The 17626-nt window shown below is 39.0% G+C and overlaps 1 long non-coding RNA gene across 1 annotated transcript in view; it reads left to right on the plus strand.

Moving 5' to 3' along the window:
* Nucleotides 1–16569, plus strand: part of LOC102962291 — a 32222-nt gene extending 15653 nt beyond the window's left edge. The window contains exons 2-3 of the long non-coding RNA XR_006221680.1: nucleotides 14864–14904; nucleotides 16485–16569. This is a non-coding gene — a long non-coding RNA (uncharacterized LOC102962291). The remainder of the gene's footprint in view (nucleotides 1–14863; nucleotides 14905–16484) is intronic.
* Nucleotides 16570–17626: the final 1057 nt, after the last annotated feature.

Genomic DNA, 17626 nt, shown 5'->3' on the forward strand with positions numbered 1-17626 from the left:
AAAGCAATGCTCCTGCACCACCTGGGTGCCCTACCACTCAACTCAATTCAGACACTTTAGAGATAACAGAAGATCCCACAGGTTAAGTCTCGGATCACAAAGATGCCAATTACAATTCCAGGTGGTCACCTGTGCTTTTGACCAAGTTGCTATAGATTGGAAGTTTCAATGATCACCATTTTGTATCTTCTGGTAGACGATTGATTATGCTTGTGGTCTGAATCTTAGAAACAGGTTTCTCCTAGGTGGCCTGTCCTAGACTCTAACATCTACAAAGACAGGTACCAAGTCTTTTATATTTTCCATGCTGTGTTTAGCACCTAGTGTACTGATAGCACACAGAAAGCAGTCACATATATGTATTAAATAAATGATTCATCTCTCCCTCACCCTGTGCTGACCAGTAGCAATCAGAGACATTTATCATGCAGGTCACACGGTGCAAGTCATAGGTAGTTTAAAATCCAAAGTCCTTTGGTGATCCTTAGACCAAGACAGGAGGAATGAGTCATAGATGAATTTACAGTGTCTTTTGGACCCTACATTTGAACTAGCCCTGCCAACCTAGGCCATTTCCATTAGCCCTTTACATAATTAGCACTTTTTACTTAATTTTGCTTTAAATATGCATATAAAGGCTGTTGCTTTGTGCTATGCAACGAAGGGAACTTATTTTTCCCCTAGGCATAAAATAATACCTGTTCATCCTCCCTGGGAAGGAACAATTTAACATCAATAGGAAGGCCTTTTAATATCTGGTGCTGAGTTTTATTTAACCACCAATTAAGTTGCCATTTTATACTGCCAACAATATTTTCAATCTCTCTAATTCTGGAACCAAGTCAAAGTGGGAGAAATTATAAATCTGACTCATTCAAGATACCATTTGATATAATTATTATATTTTATCAGTGCCCATAATGCAAATAAAGAAGGGCACATTTTTTCCTTCAATAAAAGTGGTGCCTTGCAATAAATCTGTAGTTACTTACTACATTAAAGAAAATGCAAGGAGGGTAAAACAGAAGGAAGACATGGCAATGTGGGAGGCTAAATGGGTGTCTGTAGCCCTGGAGCTTACAGACATTTGGAGGAGGGGACATCCACCGCTTACTTTCTCAGAACCTTCTGCATCTTCAGAGTGTTCTGTGGGGAAGGCCTGTCTTGTGTGTGCTGCACTACTTCTCACAGCTGCTCATCTAAGCATCTGCTACACATGGTGCTCAGATTACCTCCTCGCTTACCCTGTTCTAATTCAGCCCCTATTCCTGTGTCCCAGTTTTCCCAAAGCACTCCTGGATGACAGATCTATGTCTTCCTTCAGTAAAGCCATCATATTTTCAAAAGGAACTCTGTCATCCCTGATCAATAGGTGACAGTGGATTTCAGCACTTAATGTCAATGGGATTTTGAGGGCACATCTGGAAAAGGAAATGTGATTAATTAGCACTGTCTGGGGTGGTAGGGTGGGGAGAATGTTACATATTCACCATCTCTGATGCAGTCCAGCCCTTTTATTTAAAGCTGAATGTATTTTAAACAGATAGGGGCCCCTCACATACCCTACAGCAGTCACAGTGGTACCCGTGGGTTTGCAGACTGCTTTTCAAGCCTCCAGACTGCTCCTCAAAGACTGAAAGCACACTCCCACCCCAATATGTTGTCCCTGATGACCCTCCTGCCTATCCTTCCTTGTTCAGGTATTAGTTTTCAGTTCGTTCCCTGCAGACTTGATTTAAAACAACATGATTTCCTCTTCCCTGCTTACTTCTTCTCCATAGTACTTAACATCAGTGGATCTACCACATAGAGTTGGTGATGTGATGATCTGTCTTCCTACCCAGTGTGCCAAAAATTTGAAAGCAGAGGTATCTGTGTGCTTTCCTTGTGCCATTTCTATAGTACAGAATACGTCTGCACAGAATTATCCTTCACAAATAGATGTTTGTTTGTTTTTTCCAATATATGAAATTTATTGTCACATTGGTTTCCATGCAACACCCAGTGCTCATCCCAAAAGGTGCCCTCCACAAATAGATGCTTGAATAAAATAATGAAATGACTATTAAACTATCTTCCTTGTATGAAGATACCTTTAATTTTTTTTTTCTTATTTGGGGTGTATTTTCTTTCTTTAGGTTTCCCTTCCTTCTGTTTTTCTGACTTCTTGGGCTTCACTTATGTCTCTTATATCAGGCACATTAACTGAATTTTCAAAATGTTTCCTATCAATATTCCCAATGAGTACAGGTAGGACACTTTATAGAATGCCCTTGATTGGAATTTGTCTGATGCTTTTGTCATAGTTGGACTAAAGTTATAAGTTTTGCGGAGAAACAGCACAGAATTATGTTACATCATATCAAATGTCTGTCCTGTAACATGACTTATCACTGCTGGTGTTAACCTTGACCACTGGGCTGAAAAGATGTTTGCTAGGTTTTTCCACTCTAAAGTTACTGTTTCCTCCCTTTTTGCATACTGGAGTCTTTATTAGGAGTCCACTATTCACAGCCTAGATTTAAAAGGGGGAGAATGATACTCTGCATACTTGAGGAGAAAGAGCTACATACAATTTTTCAGAAATTTTCTGCACAGGGTATTGGTCACTCCTCCATGTTTATTCAATAACTTATTCATGTGGGTATGGACTCATGGATATTTATTTTATACTTTGGGCTAAAATCTTATAGTACATTATTTATTAAGATACTCAAATATTTCAGCTTTGGCCATTGGTAGTTCTTTCAATTGACTCCTGGTGCCCCTTTGACATACCCATCAATGTGAATTTACATTTTTTGAGTACTTTCTTAACTTGTGGCACTACAAGTTGTTTCAGGCATATTTTGCATATTCCCTGCTTCAGCCCTAAAATCAGTCATTTATCTGAAGAGGCTATTTTCTTATAGTAGAGAATAGTAGTACAATAAATATCTGGACACTGAATGTGCTCATACTTATGCAGTGTGGTTGCTTCTAGGTCCTCTCAGCTGACAAAGCAAGGGAATATATGTTCATATGCTATTTCATGTATCTACATATATCTATAAATATTTGAGTTTCACACATAAGAACCAAAACAAGCTAAATATAAGTTGACACTGATATATTCAACTCCAGTCAAGTACCGCACTGATTATTTTAGCTCATTGCTTATTTGTAACCTTCACATCAACAGTGAGAAAACAAGCTCTCACCTCTGTTACTCATTTACTTTGATTTTAGTACACATGGTAAAATGGTTCTGTTCTCAGTTTTCAGTGTCTGTGTGCTTCCAATGCTCTAGACACCAGCTAGGTATCATATAATTCAACTATCTACCCAGAGATAGCATCATATCCCTCAGGTTAAGGGCTTAGTCCTACACGACGATCGTCTCTTTGACTTCAGACACCAAATGCAAGTCCAGGTTGTCGCAGCTGGACCCCAACAGCTATAGATTGGAGGTGCCAACAACCCCCTCCTTGGGTTTGATTAAATTGTTAGAGCACCCTACAGAACTCAGAGAAACATTGTAATTGGTAGGTGGCTGGTTTATTATAAAAGAATATGACTCAGAAACATACAAATGGGAGAGATGGATAGAGCAAGGTATGTGGAAAGGCATGTAGCTTCCATGTCCTCTCCTGGCACCACTCTCAGAATCTCCACATATTCACCAACCCAGAAGCTCTATGAACATTGTCCTTTTGGTTTATATGAAGGCTCCATTACCTGTGTATGTTGATTAAATCATTGGTCATTGGTGAATGAACTTAATCTCCAACTCCTCCCCCCTGCTGGGAGGTCCTGGGAAGTCAAGCATGGGACTAACTGTTCCAACCCTCTAATCACATGGTTGATTCCAAAAATGGGCACAAAGACCAAATATTTATCATAATGTTTCTTATCATAAATCACAATATGGTTAGAGGTTTCACCACAATGTGGTAGAAGTTTCAGAACTTTTAACCTGTAGTCCAGGGGGAATCAACTTTGCCAATTAGAGTAGGCTGTTTATGTACTGTTCTTTTTACCTTTGATATTATAATGGCCACTTATTCCTAAGTTACTTAGGTCAACACTTTTTCTAAAACTCCCTTCAGTGAGAATGTATCATAGATTTGTAATACAATTAGATTCTCTAGCCAGCGTCTGTATTCTGTCCTGGGACACCTCAACCTCCTAAATTAATTTTAAATATTTGTATACAATAAGGTGCATTTTCTGTGTTGTAAGTTCTATGGGCTTTGGCAAACATATATTGTCATGTATTTACCCTCATGGGATCATGCAGAATCATACACTATTATACTGTATGGTATCATACAGATACTATGCAGATATGTGTATTTTAAGTATTTTCTCTGAGGAGTTACTTGTCTTTCTTTAGCATAATTTTTTCTTTTGCAGAGCATTAGGTTTTAATTTTAATAAAGTATAGCCTACCTATTTATTATTTCATGGATCACGCTCTTAAGAGTTTTATCTGAAAAGCTTATTACCAAACCCAAAGTCACATAGATTTTCCCCAGGTTTTATTCAGGACATTTTATACTTTCGCATTTTACCTTTAGGTCTATAATCCATTTTGCTTTTATTTTTGCATAAGATTTCAGGTGTAGGCTTATTTTATTGGTATTTCTAGTTTTCTCTACATAGATTCCATGTATATTTCGCTAGATTTACATATCAGTCTCTTTTCCTTTCTCCATTCCTCCCTCCCTCCCTCTCTCTCTCCCCTTCTTTCTTCTTTCTTTCTTTTTCTTTCTTTCTTTCTTTCTTTCTTTCTTTCTTTCTTTCTTTCTTCTCTTTCTCTCTTTGCTTTCTTTCTTTCTTGGGACTATTGTAAAAGATACTGTTTCCTTGATTTCAAATTCCAATAGTTTAATACTGGTATATGGGAAAGCTATTACATTTTGTACATTGACCTTGTATCCTACAATTTTTCTATACTTACTTATTACTTCTGGGAGTTTTTTGTAGACTCCCTGTGGTTTTCTACATGGACGATAATGTCATCAGGAAAAAAAAATGCTGATTTGTTTCTTTTCAAACTGTGCTTTTTCAAAATGTTCCTTTTCAAACTGTGCTCCCCTTATTTCTTTTTCTTGGCTTATTACCTGTACAGGACTTCTAAGACAATGTTGAATTGGTGTGGTGAGAGAGGACATTGCTGTCTTTTCATTGTCTTATTTAGAAAATTGTTCAGTTGCTCATTTTTTAAGTATGATGTTAGCTATATGTTTTATTTTGTTGTTTGTTTATTATTTATTTATTTATTTATTTATTTATTTATTTATTTTTGGTGTCTATGTTTTTATATTTATTTTTTAAATATGAAATTTATTGTCAAATTGGTTTCCATACAACACCCAGTGCTCATCCCAACAGGTGCCCTCCTCAATACCCATCACCACTCTTCCCTCCCTCCAACCCCCCATCAACCCTCAGTTTGTTCTCAGTTTTTAAGAGTCTCTTATGTTTTGGCTCCCTCCCTCTCTAACTTCTTTTTTTCCCCTCCCCCATGGTATTCTGTTAAGTTACTTATGATCCACATAAGAATGAAAACATATGGTATCTGTCTTTCTCTGTATGACTTATTTCACTTAGCATAACACTTTCCAGTTCCATCCACGTTGCTACAAAAGGCCATATTTCATTCTTTCTCATTGCCACATAGTATTCCATTGTGTATATAAACCACAATTTCTTTATCCATTCATCAGTTGATGGACATTTAGGCTCTTTCCATAATTTGGCTATTGTTGAGAGTGCTGCTATAAACATTGGAGTACAAGTGCCCCTATGCATCAGCACTCCTGTATCCCTTGGGTAGATTCCTAGCAGTGCTATTGCTGGGTCATAGGGTAGGTCTATTTTTAATTTTTTGAGGAACCTTCACACTGTTTTCCAGAGCGGCTGCACCAATTTGCATTCCCACCAACAGTGCAAGAGGGTTCCTCTTTGTCCACATCTGTTGTTGCCTGAGTTGTTAATTTTAGCCATTCTGAAGGTGTGAGGTGGTATCTCATTATGGTTTTGATTTGTATTTCCCTGATGATGAGCGTTGTTGGGCATTTTTTCATTTGTCTGTTAACCATCTGGAAGACTTATTTGGGAAAGTGTCTATTCATGTTTTCTGCCCATTTCTTCCCTGGATTATCTGTTTTTAGGGTGTTAGGTTTGATAAGTTCTTTATAGATTTGAGATACTAACCTTTTATCTGCTATGTCATTTGGAAATATCTTCTCCCATTCCATCAGTTTCCTTTTAGTTTTGCTGATTGTTTCCTTTGCTGTGCAGCAGCTTTTTGTTTTTATGAGGTCCCAAAGCTAATTTTTTGCTTTTGCTTCCCTTGCCTCCAGAGACGTGTTGAGTAAGAAGTTGCTGCGACCAAAATCAAAGAGGTTTTTGCCTGCTTTCTCCTCGAGGATTTTTATGGCTTCTTGTCTTACATTGAGGTCTTTCATCCATTTTGAGTTTATTTTTGTGTATGGTGTAAGAAAGTGGTCCATGTTCATTCTTCTGCATGTCGCTGTCCAGTTTGTTTTCCTAGCACTACTTGCTTTGTCAAAGATTAGTTGCTCATACATTTGTGGGTCCATTTCTGCGTTCTCTATTGTGTTCCATTGATCTGTGTGTCTGTTTTTGTGCCAGTACCATACTGTCCTGATGATTACAGCTTTGTAATACAGCTTTAAGTCTGGGATTGCGATGCCTTCTGCTTTGGTTTCTTTTTCAAGTTTGCTTTGGCTATTCTGTGTCTTTTCTGGATCCATACTAATTTTAGGATTGTTTGTTCTAGCTCTTTGAAGAATTCTGGGGTTATTATTTTTTTTATTATTTCTGTTCCTACTCTTATTTTTTTTCAATATTATATGCAATTTATTGTCAAATTGCTTTCCATACAACACCCAGGGCTCAACCCAAAAGGTGCCCTCCTCAATATCCATCACCCACCCTCTCCTCCCTCCCACCTCCCATCAACCCTCAGTTTGTTCTCAGTTTTTAAGAGTCTCTCATGCTTTGGCTCTCTCCCACTCTAACTTCCTTTTTTTTTTTTTCTTCCCCTGCCCCAAGGACTTCTGTTAAGTTTCTCAGGAACCACATAAGAGTGAAAACCTACGGTATCTTTCTCTGTATGACTTCTTTCACTTAGCATAACACTCTCCAGTTCCATCTACATTGCTACAAGAGGCCATATTTCATTCTTTCTAATTACCACATAGTACTCCATTGTGTATATAAGCCACAATTTCTTTATCCATTCATTAGTTGATGGACATTTAGGCTCTTTCCATAATTTGGCTATTGTTGAAAGTGCTGCTATAAACATTGGAGTACAAGTGCCCCTATGCATCAGCACTCCTGTAACCTTTGGGTAGATTCCTAGCAGTGCTATTGCTGGGTCATAGGGTAAGTCTATTTTTAATTTTTTGAGGAACCTCCACACTGTTTTCCAGAGTGGCTGCACCAGTTTGCATTCCCACCAACAGTGCAAGAAGATTCTTGTTTCTCCACATCCTCTCCAGCATCCATAGTCTCCCTATTTGTTCATTTTAGCCACTCTGACTGGTGTTAGGTGATATCTGAGTGTGGTTTTGATTTGTATTTCCCTGATGAGGAGCGATGTTGAGCATCTTTTCATGTGCCTGTTGGCCATCTGGATGTCTTCATTAGAGAAGTGTCTATTCACGTTTTCTGCCCTTTCTTCGCTGGATTATTTGATTTTCGGGTGTGGAGTTTGGTGAGCTCTTTATAGATTTTGGATACTAACCCTTTGTCTGATATGTCATTTGCAAATATCTTTTCCCATTCCGTTGGTTGCCTTTTAGTTTTGTTGATTGTTTCCTTTGCTGTGCAGAAGCTTTTTATCTTCATGAGGTCCCAGTAGTTCATTTTTGCTTTTAATTCCCTTGTCTTTGGGGATGTGTCAAGTAAGAAATTGCTGAGGCTGAGGTCAGAGAGGTTTTTTCCTGCTTTCTCCTCTAGGGTTTTGATGGTTTCCTGTCTCACATTCAGGACCTTTATCCATTTTGAGTTGGTTTTTGTGTATGGTGTAAGAAAGTGGTCTAGTTTCATCCTTCTGCATGTTGCTGTCCAGTTCTCCTGGCACCAGTTGTTAAAGAGACTGTCTTTTTTCCATTGGATGTTCTTTCCTGCTTTGTCAAAGATTAGTTGGCCATACTTTTGTGGGTCTAGTTCTGGAGTTGCCATTCTATTCCATTGGTCTATGTGTCTGTTTTTGTGCCAATACCATGCTGTCTTGATGACTACAGCTTTGTAATAAAGGCTAAAGTCTGGGATTGTGGTGCTTCCTGCTTTGGTCTTCTTTTTCAAAATTACTTTGGCTATTCGGGGCCTTTTGTGGTTCCATATGAATTTTAGGATTCCTTGTTCTAGCTCTGAGAAGAATGCTGGTGCAATTTTGATTGGGATTGCATTGAATGTGTAGCTAGCTCTGGGAAGCAATGACATTTTAACAATATTTATTCTTCCAATCCATGACCATGGAATGTTTTTCCATTTCTTTATACCTTCTTCAATTTCCTTCATAAGCTTTCTATAGTTTTCAGCATACAGATCTTTTACATTTTGGTCAGATTTATTCCTAGGAATAAATTTATTATTCTTAGTGCAATTGTGAATGGGATCAGTTTCTTTATTTGTCTTTCTGTTGCTTCATTGTTAGTGTATAAGAATGCAACTGATTTCTGTACATTGATTTTGTATGCTGCGACTTTGCTGAATTCATGTATCAGTTCTAGCAGACTTTTGGTGGAGCTATTGGGTTTTCCATGTATAATATCATGTCATCTGCAAAAAGCGAAAGCTTGACTTCAGTTTTGCCAATTTTGATGCCTTTGACTTCCTTTTGTTGTCTGATTGCTCATGCTAGCACTTCCAACACTATGTTAAACAACAGTGGTGAGAGTGGACATCCCTGTTATGCTCCTAATCTCAGGGAGAAAGCTCTCAGTTTTTCCCCATTGAGGATGATATCAGCTGTGGGCTTTTCATAAGTGGCTTTTATGATGTTTGAGTATGTTCCTTCTGTCCCGACCTTCTTGAGGGTTTTTATTAAGAAACGGTGCTGAATTTTGTCAAAGGCCTTTTCTGCATCGATTGACAGGATCATATGGTTCTTATCTTTTCTTTTATTAATGTGATGTATCACATTGATTTTCGAATGTTGAACCAGCCCTGCATCCCAGGAATGAATCCCGCTTGATCATGGTGAATAATTCTTTTTATATGCTGTTGAATTCGATTTGCTAGTATCTTATTGAGAATTTTTGCATCCATATTCATCAGGGATATTGGCCTGTAGTTCTCTTTTTTTACTGGGTCTTTGTCTGGTTTAGGAATCAAAGTAATACTGGCTTTATAGAATGAGTCTGGAAGTTTTCCTTCCCTTTCTATTTTCTGGAATAGCTTGAGAAGGATAGTTATTATCTCTGCTTTGAACGTCTGGTAGAACTCCCCTGGGAATCCATCTGGTCCTGGACTCTTATTTGTTGGGAGATTTTTGATGACTGATTCAATTTCTTTGCCGGCTATGGGTCTGTTCAAGCTTTCTACTTCCTCCTGATTGAGTTTTGGAAGCATGTGGGTGTTTAGGAATTTGTCCATTTCTTCCAGGTTGTCCAATTTGTTGGCATATAATTTTTCATAGTATCTTGTATCTCTGAGGGATTGGTTGTAATAATTCCATTTTCATTCATGATTTTATCTATTTGGTTCATCTCCCTTTTCTTTTTGAGAAGCCTGGCTAGAGGTTTGTCAATTTTGTTTATTTTTTCAAAAAACCAACTCTTGGTTTCGTTGCTCTGCTCTACAGTTTTTTTAGATTCTATATTGTTTATTTCTGCTCTGATCTTTATTATTTCTCTTCTTCTGCTGGGTTTAGGCTGCCTTTGCTGTTCTGCTTCTATTTCCTTTAGGTGTGCTGTTAGATTTTGTATTTGGGATTTTTCTTGTTTCTTGAGATAGGCCTGGATTGCAATGTATTTTCCTCTCAGGACTGCCTTCACTGCATCCTAAAGCGTTTGGATTGTTGTATTTTCATTTTTGTTTGTTTCCATGTATTTTTTAATTTCTTCTCTAATTGCCTGGTTGACCCACTCATTCGTTAGTAGGGTGTTCTTTAACCTCCATGCTTTTGGAGGTTTTCCAGAGTTTTTCCTGTGGTTGATTTCAAGCTTCATAGCATTGTGGTCTGAAAGTATGCATGGTTTAATTTCAATTCTTGTATACTTATGGAGGGCTGTTTTGTCACCCAGCATGTGATCTATCTTGGAGAAGTTTCCATGTGCACTCGAGAAGAAAGTATATTCTGTTGCTTTGGGATGCAGAGTTCTAAATATATCTGTCAAGTCCATCTGATCCAACGTATCATTCAGGGCCCTTGTTTCTTTATTGACTGTGTGTCTAGATGATCTATCCATTTCTGTAAGTGGGGTGTTAAAGTCCTCTGCAATTGCCACATTCTTATCAATAAGGTTGCTTATGTTTAGGAGTAATTGTTTTATATATTTGGGGGCTCCCATATTCGGCGCATAGACATTTATAATTGTTAGCTCTTCCTGATGGATAGACCCTGTAATTTTTATATAGTGCCCTTCTTCATCTCTTGTTACAGCCTTTAATTGAAAGTCTAGTTTGTCTGATATAAGTATGGCTACTCCAGCTATCTTTTGGCTTCCAGTAGCATGATAAATAGTTCTCCATCCCCTCACTCTCAATCTAAAGGTGTCCTCAGGTCTAACATGTGTTTCTTGTAGACAGCAAATAGATGGGTCTTGTATTTTTATCCATTCTGATACCCTATGTCTTTTGGTTGGCTCATTGAATCCATTTACATTCAGTGTTATTATAGAAAGATACGGGTTTAGAGTCATTGTGATGTCTGTATGTTTTATGCTTGTAGCGATGTCTCTGGTACTTTGTCTCACAGGATCCCCCTTAGCATCTCTTGTAGGGCTGGTTTAGTGGGGACGAATTCCTTCAGTTTTTGTTTGTTTGGGAAGACCTTTATCTCTCCTTCTATTCTAAATGACAGACTTGCTGGATAAAGGATTCTCGGCTGCATATTTTTTCTGTTCAGCACATTGTAGATCTCGTGCCAATCCTTTCTGGCCTGCCAAGTTTCAAAAGAGATCAGTCACGAGTCTTATAGGTCTCCCTTTATATGTTAGGGTACGTTTATCCCTTGCTGCTTTCAGAATTTTCTCTTTATCCTTGTATTTTGCCAGTTTCACTATGATATGTCATGCAGAAGATCGATTCAAGTTACGTCTGAAGGGAGTTCTCTGTGCCTCTTGGATTTCAATGCCTTTTTCCTTCCCCAGTTCAGGGAAGTTCTCAGCTATAATTTCTTCAAGTACACCTTTAGCACCTTTCCCTCTCTCTTCCTCCTCTGGGATACCAATTATGCGTATATTATTTATTTTTAGTGTATCACTTAGTTCTCTAATTTTTCCCTCATACTCCTGGACTTTTTTATCTCTCTTTCTCTCAGCTTCCTCTTTTTCCATAATTTTATCTTCTAGTTCACCTATTCTCTCCTCTGCCTCTTCAATCCGAGCCATGGTCATTTCCATTTTATTTTGCATTTCGTTTAAAGCGCTTTTCAGCTCCTCCTGACTGTTCCTTAGTCCCTTGATCTCTGTAGCAATAGATTCTCTGCTGTCCTGTATACTGTTTTCAAGCCCAGCGATTAATTTTATGACTATTAATCTAAATTCACTTTCTGTTATATTATTTAAATCCTTTTTGATCAGTTCATTAGCTGTTGTTATTTCCTGGAGATTCTTTTGAGGGGAATTCTTCTGTTTGGTCATTTTGGATAGTCACTGGAGTGGTGCGGACCCGCAGGGCACTTCCCCTGTGCTGTGGTGTGTAACTGGAGTTGGTGGGTGGGGCCACAGTCAGACTGGTGTGTGCCTTCTCTTCCCCTCTCCTAGGGGCGGGATTCACTGTGGGGTGGAGTGGCCCGTCTGGGCTACTTGCACCCTGCCAGGCTTGTGGTGCTGGGGATCTGGCGTATTAGCTGGGGTGGGTAGGCAAGGTGCAAGGGGGCAGGAGGGGCAGGCTTAGCTTGCTTCTCTTTAGGTGATCCACTTCAGGAGGGGCCCTGTGGCAGTGGGAGGGAGTCAGATCCATTGCTGGAGGGGTGGCTCCACAGAAGCAGAGAGTTGGGTGTTTGTGCAGAGGAAGCAAGTTCCCTGGCAGGAACTGGTTCCCTTTGGGATTTTTTTCTGGGGGATGGGCGAGGGAGATGGCGCTGGCAAGCGCCTTTGTTCCCCACCAAACTGAGCTCTGTCCTCCTGGGGCTCAGCAATTCTCCCTCCCTTTGTCCTCCAGCATTCCCGCTTTCTGAGCAGAGCTGTTAACTTATGACCTCCCAGATGATAAGTCCCGCTTGCTGTGGGAACACATTCTGTCCGGCCCCTCCGCTTTTGCAAGCCAGACTGGGGGCTCTGCTTGGCAGGTAGACTGCCCCTCCGCCCCGGCTCCCTCCCGCCATTCCGTGGATTGCACACCGCCTCACCGCCCTCCTACCCTCTTCGTGGGTCTCTCGTCTGTGCTTGGCTCCGGAGACTCCGTTCTGCTAATCCTCTGGCGGTTTTCTCTTACTTTATACATTTTTAACTAGTATAAAATACGCTCAAATAGTACTATACTACTTAACATTTGCTCTAGTCACCTTATATTTATAATTTCCCCCTCCCATCTCTTGGAATGTTGCTGTCATTGAATTCAATTATTTATATTCTATTATCATCCATTATTATTATTATTATTATCATTTTAAGCATTGAATTATCTTTTAGATCAATTAAGAATACAAACAATAAATTATTTTATTTTACCTTTATTCCTTCACAGATGCTCATCTTTGCTTTATGTAGATCCAAATTTCTGGTTTGTGTTATTTTTTTTCTTTTGCTTGAAAAGATTAACATTTTTTTTTCCCCCGGAGAACATTTGCTGTCTACGATTTTTTTTTCAGTTATAATTTGCTAAGAAAATATTTCTCCTTCACTTTTGAAATATAATTTCACTGGATATAGAATTCTAGGATGACATTTTCCCCTTGCATTTTATTTTATTTATTTATTTTGAAAGTTTTTATTTAAATTACAGTTAGTTAACACACAGTATAATATTAGTTTCAGGTGTACAATATAGTGATTCAACACCTCCATACAACACCCAATGCTCATCACAGCAAGTGCACTCCTTAATATTTTACAACTTCACTCTTTTCTTGCTTATGTGGTTCCTTATGAGAAGTCTAATATAATTTCTATCCTCATTTCTATGTAAGTTTTTTTTTTTTCAGATTTCGCTCAAGATTCTCTCTGTGTTGTTAGTGTTCTCTGAGCTCCATGTTTTTTGGCCTGTCATTAATTTTGGAAAATTCTTAGTCACTGTTATTTCAAGTACTTCTTATGGCATCCTCTCTATTCTCTATCTGGTATTACAATTACATGAACGTTACACTTTTTAATAACTTCCCTGACTTTTTGGATCTCTTAGAGCTATTATATTTTTAAATTTTTTTTGTCATTGAATTTAGGTTGGAAAGTTTCTGTTAACTTTTCTTAAAATTTACTGGTTCTTTGTGCTGAGCCTACTGATGAGCCTGTAAAAGGTATTCTTCATTATTTTTTTCTGTGATTTTGATGCCAATGATTTTCTTTTGATTATTTTTTATAGTTTCCATTTCTCTGGTGACAATTCATATCTGATTTTGCAAATTTTGTACTTTATGCATTAGAGTCCTTAACATGTTAATTCTTTTACATTCCCTGCCTGCAAATTTAAACATCTGTGTCCCATATGAATATGGCTTTTATACTTTCTTTGTCTCTTTGTCAAAAACTGTTTGTTCTTATGTTTTTGCATGCTTTGTGATTTTTTTTTTTTTTGTTGCAAGCAGACATGTTCTAGTGGGTAACTGGTGCTGAGATAGCAGGTCTTTAGTGTGAGAATTTGTGCTATTTTTTAAGTTTATTTATTTTGAGAGAGGGAGAGACAGCAGGGGAGGTTCAGAGACAGGGAGAGTCAGAGAACCCCAAACAGTCTTCGTGCTATCAGCACAGAGCCAAATGCAGGGATTGATCCCAGAAGATCATGACTTGAGCCAAAACTAAGAGTCAGACACTTAACTGACTGAGCAACCCAGGCTCCCTCTGCTGTTATTTCTAGGAAGTGAGATGTATTTAATTCTTGCTGTAGTTGTCAGCGCTAGTGTCTTCAAATTTTCATCTCTCATCTTGGTTTGAGGCTTCCCTATAAACTACCCCTCAAAGAAAAGTTGTCTTGTAGCTCATTCCAATGTAATCCACTGTAATTTTGGAGAATTGGTGTGGGGAAAGGGTTTGGGTATGGGAGCATTTTAGAATCTTTTGATGAAGGCTCAGTAATTCAGTGGCTTTTTCTAAGGCAGTAGTCTTGACACAACTTTCTCCCACTTCCCCTTCCCTCTGATTCCTTTCCTTGACTGCATCATGCCTGTGCCCAGCTGACTTTGTTTTATTTCTTCTTATGCGAGATAGGGAGGCCAAAGGGAATTGGACTCAGGAAGAATACCATTCCCAGCTTGGATAGGGCTTCAGAATTGTGCCCTGGTAAAGTCATTCCCCCTGGAGACTAAGGGGAAGAAGAAGGTTGTGGGTATGTTTGACAATTATTAATATTTCCATTCCCCTTCCAGTGTATTTTTCACAGATCCTTATCATAAGAACCTTATAAAAGAAAGAGTCATGGAGGTGTGAGAGCCCCTAATACAGAAGCCTCCCTGGAGTTTCCCATTCAATTAGTCCACATTCAACCTCCAAATTCTCAAAATGACCATTTATTTCTACAGGTTTGTGACTTCAGAGGCTTAAACCATGTAAACAACTCCAGGTAAGCAACTCTTGGGTGCTGGATCTCTCTGGATGTGTCTGTCTCTCCAGATTTCAGGGTGGTTGTTTGCCTTGTGACCTCAGTTTTCTTATGGGTTCAAGTTTACCTAGCTTTTTTTCTGGTAAGGATGGTAGTGATGATTTCCAAGCTCATTACAAGTTCATCTCTGGATTAACATCTTTTTTTTTTTAATTTTGAGAAAGAGCACAAGTGGGGAGGGGCAGAGGGAGAAGGGGAGAGAGAGAGAGAGAGAGAAAATCTTAAGCAGGCTTCACACAGTGTGGAGCCTGATATGGGGCTCAATCTCACAATGGTGAGATCAAGACCTGAGCCAAAATCAAGAGTCAGATGCTTAATTGACTGAGCCACCCAGGCACACTGAACATGAATTATTTTTAATGTTTTCTGTCTTACTACTCTTCACTGAATTCTGGCCAGTGTCTTCAGATCTTTCTAGTACTACTATACTTAATCCCACTGTTATCTTTTTAATTCAATGAAAATATATGTGCACTTGAATTTTAAAAAGTTTTATTTAGCTTTTATTCAAATATTCCTGTTTAATAAACACTGCTTTTTCCTGCTCTTCAGTCATCCCTTCCAATACTTTTAAATATACTTATATTTAATTTTATTGCTCTACATCTTCCTTTACCATATGCTCTGAGGTGTGAACAGTAGGAGAGTGAGAACATGTAGTTCAGAGACTCCACTTTGTAGTCAGGGTGAGCTGGTTCAAAATCTTCATGCCAACACATCATAGAGATGGTGTGATCTTGGGGAAGTTTCCTCCAAAATATAGATGTCTCACTTGCGAAATGCTAATATTAATAACTGAGAATTCATCAGTAATGGAAGTCTACTTCAGTGTCTAGCACTCTTATTTTCGACATGCTGATGTTTATTCTCATATCTTACCTAACTGATGTTGTCTAGATTATCAAAGATGACCTAATTCCTTAATAAATAGATCCAGACAACCCCCAGACCCTTACTCCATCTTCAAGTACTCTTCTCAGCCTCAGGGCTAGTACTGATGGAAATGCTGGGATGGAGGGTGAGCTGCTCACTGTCCCCAGGCTTGTTCCCCCTCTTGCAGCAGTTAGGCCCTTGTGCTCAGCCCCACTTGATTGAGTCATTATTCATATTTCCCCCACATTTTCACATTTTTAATTGAACCTGGATGCTGTCCCATGATAGTTGAGTGTTGATTTTCCTGGAGTTGACATTGAGCTCAGCTTCTGTGTTTGAGGCAAATTTCTTGGTGCCAAGGGTACAGTAGACAGAAAAGGACACTATACACATAGGGATTATATGCCAATGGGGAAACAGAGCACAGACACCTAAACCAACTCAATTACCAAATAACAGAATCACCAAGAAGGTAAAGCTGGGGTAAGTAGAGAGAGTGGTAAGTGAGGTATTCTCTGGGTGAATGGGGACAGTCCTTTGTACTACTTTAAGAAATTGAATCTGAGACTTTGTAGCATCAGACTCAGTTGTCTTCTTCCAACACCCTTCCCTCCCCCAAGCCACCCTTTCTGGTTCTTACAGCTGTCTTTTGCCTTCTTGTCTTCCAGGGATCCACAGTGTGGGGCCCCATGAAGTATTAGCCTTTCTCTTTTCATTCAACCTCATAGACTCTAACTAGAAGTGACTGTCATGGCCAAATAAACTACTTTCACCAAAATGTTAATGACTAAAGTTTGCAAATATCTTTCACCATTAAGAAAGATAACTTAAGAGACCCAGACATCAGTTCAAGGGAAAAATTATTTTATAATTCCAGACGTTGCAAGGAAATGTTGGAGAAATATTTTGGTCATTATTATAGATAGGTAGCCTTCCTCTTGCCTTTTCTCAAGAAATGGAGAATACTATGCTTTGCATTTGAGTCCAGCGATTAAATGGGATTGTCACTCATTTCCCCACACTAGGTCATATTTTATTCAACTTTATAAAAGGCAAAAGATATTCCTGCCCAGTTCCAGAACAAGATGGTACAGATTTACTTTTTCTGATGGGTGGTCTTGTTTATACTTCCCTACAAATACAACTAAATTCCTTGCAAGTTATATAACAAACAATGAGATGGTTCTGAAGACTAGAGAGAAGAAAGTAAAAGGTTAGGGATTTTAGGGCTTGAGTACCAATCCTTTGTGAGTTACCAGTACTTCCTTTTTATGTCCCATGTGCTCTTGAATTGGGCATCATGCAGGCTTGAAAGCCAACATCCTCCACTACCCCCAAGAAAAGACAAATGAAAAGCCTTCTCTCCATGTCCACAGGATTGGGAAAAGAGAAGCCCAAGCAGGACCAAGTGTGGAATCCCACTCCTGTTTCACAAAGGGAGTTTCAGTGGGTGGTCTGAACTAGTCTCACCATCTCCCTTCATTCCACAACTTAGACTCAAGTGTCAAATACACACCAGCATCAGCAAAGCCCTGGTCATCGCAGTCAATACCACACAACCAGTTTACTGGCAGAAGGACCAATCTATCCACAGTGACAGCATCAAAGAAGCCCTACACTCAGGGGCATAAGACAACTCATGCCCAGTGGCTTCTGCCCTTCCTTTGCCCAGAATGTTGTAGGGACTGCTGAATGCCCAGAGATGTGCCTTCCACCACTGCTGATGGCGTTAGCAGGGAATGAGGGGGAGAACCAGTCACAGTTGAAGAATAAAGCAGAGAGAAAAAAATTGGACAATTATCTACTAAAC

Source organism: Panthera tigris, chromosome C1 (assembly GCF_018350195.1).
Source record: "Panthera tigris isolate Pti1 chromosome C1, P.tigris_Pti1_mat1.1, whole genome shotgun sequence".
Taxonomy (NCBI): domain Eukaryota; kingdom Metazoa; phylum Chordata; class Mammalia; order Carnivora; family Felidae; genus Panthera; species Panthera tigris.